Genomic DNA, 3704 nt, shown 5'->3' with positions numbered 1-3704 from the left:
ACGTTTAATAATGCAATCAAATAGGCGCTACCATGAAATGGAATGCATTGAGCTGGAATGCTATGCTCGACAAAAAACGAGCGCAAGTATACGGTACCATCGTGATTCGAATCATCAAATGGAACTGTTCCCCAAAAAACATACCGGTGCCACGCGATTAATTAATCGCTGACAAGCGTACACTCTCCGTATATACGGTATTATCTTTATCATATGCTACACACTTATACATCTAATTTAATTCAATTTACATTTTGAAGGGTTCTTTATGCCTTCGGGCTTTTCCTCTTTATCAATTAATGACAAGGCTTTTTGAGCCTTCGGGTTTTCTTCCCTTGCATTGATTTTAAATAAACAATCATTTCAATTCTCCGTAATCTTGATTTGTTATTTAACAGACCGACTTCTATTCAAACATCCTCTTGAAACAATTAATACATAAAGTCCTTTCCAGGTCGTTACCAAGTCTTATCGTACTCGAGTGTTTTGGGAATTCGAAACCCGAAACCATGAGAAGAACAAGCTCGAACGAATCAATGTCGAGTGGACACCATTCACGTTTGAACATTCGATATGATAACTTCGGGTATCGAAAAGCTAAACGAGTCAATTCCTTATAAGAGAAAAAATCGAAAAAGATAGGAGCATGTTGATAGTTTCGATCATACATCAATAGTTTCAAAGGTTAACCATATGTCTACTTTGTACGCAGCAATATCCACATCTGCTCTACACGGCTTTCTCTCTCTCTCTCTCTCTCTCTCTCTCTAACAGCTACTCTTCTCTCTCGCACTCATAACCCGGGCGTATACTCGTTCGTATGAGTAACGGCTGAGAGCGTCTATAATAGACCGCGAGCTAAAAGAATATTATCATCAAAACAATCGGCCTAACGTATCTATTATTTTAAATTCTCGCTAACCGAGAACTGACCGTTAATTCCACCTGGAGATACTCTCCTGTTTCGTTCAATACGTGCGGAGGCACATGGAACTCACGTGGATCCCTCCGTCTTACTCGAATTTTTAACACATCTTTTCTTCTGAATCTGACTATGGAAAATATTTGTAGTACATCCGAAGGTGTCAATGGATTCGTAGTTGAATACCTTCATGTTTTACATGTGTAATCCGTAATGAGATGCGAATTGTTTCCATGTCTTCAAGTCTTCGGTAGTATAGTGGTCAGTATCCCCGCCTGTCACGCGGGAGACCGGGGTTCGATTCCCCGCCGGAGAGAATTAATTTTTGTTTCTTACGAATCTGTTCCTTACTTTTTTAATCGAACCTGTAGAAACAAGCTGGATTTTGACGTGTTTTAGGATACACTCCTCAAGACAAGGGCTCCGTTGTGAGTGTCCTGACTCATTCTTGGTTCTGGGAAGTTAAGGACACTTTGATAATCCTTTTACAAAGACTGTGCTAAATGAAGTTCTCCGTGAAAATATCTGAGCATTGTCAAATATCCTTCAGATTAGATTTCTAGCACATACTTGCATATCCCTGCTATAAGCTTACATATCCTTGCTATAAGCAAAGTCNTTTTCCATAAACCACTCAGGTTCCTGACCCCCAACACAAGATCAGGAATCAGAAACTTCCATATCAACATCGACCAAGACAGCAATAGCCAAACGATCGCCTACAAAAAAACTGTTAGATATCTAGGAATCCATCTGAACTATCTCCTTGGTTTAGTTCCTCACATAATTTCCCAACTAATCAAAGCTAAAAAAGCCTTCATGGCGAATAGCAGACTCTTCTTTCTATAAGTCAAATTTCTTGGCACGTACTTCCTTTTCTAAATGTACGTGCTGATTACTCGGGATCTCAATGTACAACGTAATATAATAGTGTACAATCGTCTGCAACTGTTATGCTTCTACTTTTAATCTTAAGCATGTAATCTTATTTGGATTTATTGGATTGTGAAACATTCCCGATCACTGACACTTGAAAAGGATTTTTTTCGGGAAGGAAATGTTTGGAAGGGCGACAAATTCTTCATGTTTTTAATAATTGTTGGTCTCGAAAGTGGCCATTGGTTTCATAAATACGGCTTCACGAGTCCTTCGTGTGCGTCAATGCACGCTTGTGCCCTTTTTTTTATGTTCTTCTGCACACGGCATAACATTTGCGGAGTGATTCTCTATACAGCGGTGGATATCTTCGCGATCATTTCCTTCTTGGAAACCATTGACTAGCGACAGACGAGGTTCTGCAATAATTAATAGGTACATGAAAATTTAAATCTATGCGCATTTAGTTACACATTGTTAATTTTGAGAAATAATTAGCTTACTTTGATGTGACCCCAAAACAAGAAATCCAGCGGGCTCATATCAGGTGACTGTGGAGGCCACGGGACAGGGGTGCCATCACGTAGTGGGAGTGTCCCATCCTGCTGGATGTACATGTTCCTCCGTGGTCTCAAGTGGAATTTCTTCCAAGAGCCCCGGAAGAACATCCCGCAGGAATGTTTCGTAACTTAGACCGTCCAATTTGTCTAACAGAATGTATGGCCCAGTTACGAACTCTCCGCAAATTTAGGCCCAGACATTTACTGACTAGGGCGCCGTGTTCACGCATCGCATGAGGATTGTCGTCAGCCCAAACGTGTGAATTGTGGGCATTGAATCACCTTTCTCTTGCGAAAAGTGCTTCGTCTATCTACAAGACGTACGCTAGGAAAGTTGGATCCCCACGGATCTTCGTCATCAGCCACCTGCAATAATCCACTCGCTGTACGTCGTTCCTCGGTACCATGATGTACACTGGTTGATACTGGTACGGGTGCATTCCATTTTCCTTCAATATCCAATGAATGGTGGTTGTACTTATCCTGAAACGAAATAAATGAACCGTTTATGTTGAAAGTGGTCCATTGTCCAAAAAATCAAGCTAGCCAAGTAGGTGTACTAGGCGGGTTCTAACCCGGAAGTGCTAAGGGGAATGCGGGGCGAGGGGCTGACTCAACATTTTTGGAAGCGCGCGAGGATTCGAGGAGGGGGAGGCGCCCGTGTGCGACCTTCAAAATCGCTGATTCAGCATTTTTGCAACCTTTAAAATCGCTGATTCAGCATTTTTGCGACCTTCAAAATCGCTGAATCAGCGATTTTGTGTGACATTAAAAAAATCGCTGATGTTGCATTTGGACATCGCGAACGTACACGGGCCCTAACGCGATTTACGGAGAAGAGGGGGATCACCGTGACCTCTAAAAATCGCTGATACCGCATTTTGAAGGGGTGAGAGGGGGATCATCGCGAATGTGCTCAGGCCCTAACGCGACATCTGCATAACCCCTTTTGGCAGCTAAATGAAGCACCATGTACCCTCTGAGTCTAGTTGCATTCACATGAGCACGTCTCTCCACGAGTATTTTACATATAACTTCATAACCCTTATCAGCAGCTAAATGAAGCGGTGTCGAACCGTTTCGATTCTTCGAAGTAACATTCGCCTTATGCTTTAGGAGAAAACGATCTGCATCAGGGTTTCTGAACCGAAGTGCCATGTGAAGCAAGGTATTATCGTATAAATCCGTGCAATTTATGTCAGTGCCCGAATTGACCAGGACCTCCATTAAATCATTGTTATGTGTTTTGATGGCAAGGTGGAGCATCATTTAGTTTTGTTTGCGTTTCGCACCTTTCCCACCGAACGATCTGTACCACACCGCTCTTCCATTTATCGCACATAGAT

At 42.2% G+C, this 3704-nt stretch overlaps 1 non-coding gene across 1 annotated transcript; it reads left to right on the top strand.

Annotated features, from left to right (window-relative positions):
• The first annotated feature begins 1166 nt into the window (after positions 1-1166).
• Positions 1167-1238, top strand: TRNAD-GUC (transfer RNA aspartic acid (anticodon GUC)). Its single transcript has one exon. It is a non-coding gene; the product is annotated as a tRNA-Asp (tRNA).
• Positions 1239-3704: the final 2466 nt, after the last annotated feature.

Source organism: Ceratina calcarata, unplaced genomic scaffold (genome assembly GCF_001652005.2).
Source record: "Ceratina calcarata isolate Rehan_Ccalc_2016 unplaced genomic scaffold, ASM165200v1 scaffold2135, whole genome shotgun sequence".
Lineage (NCBI taxonomy): Eukaryota > Metazoa > Arthropoda > Insecta > Hymenoptera > Apidae > Ceratina > Ceratina calcarata.
Note: the sequence above shows the minus strand (reverse complement) of the source record. Positions and strands in the feature narration are given on the sequence as shown.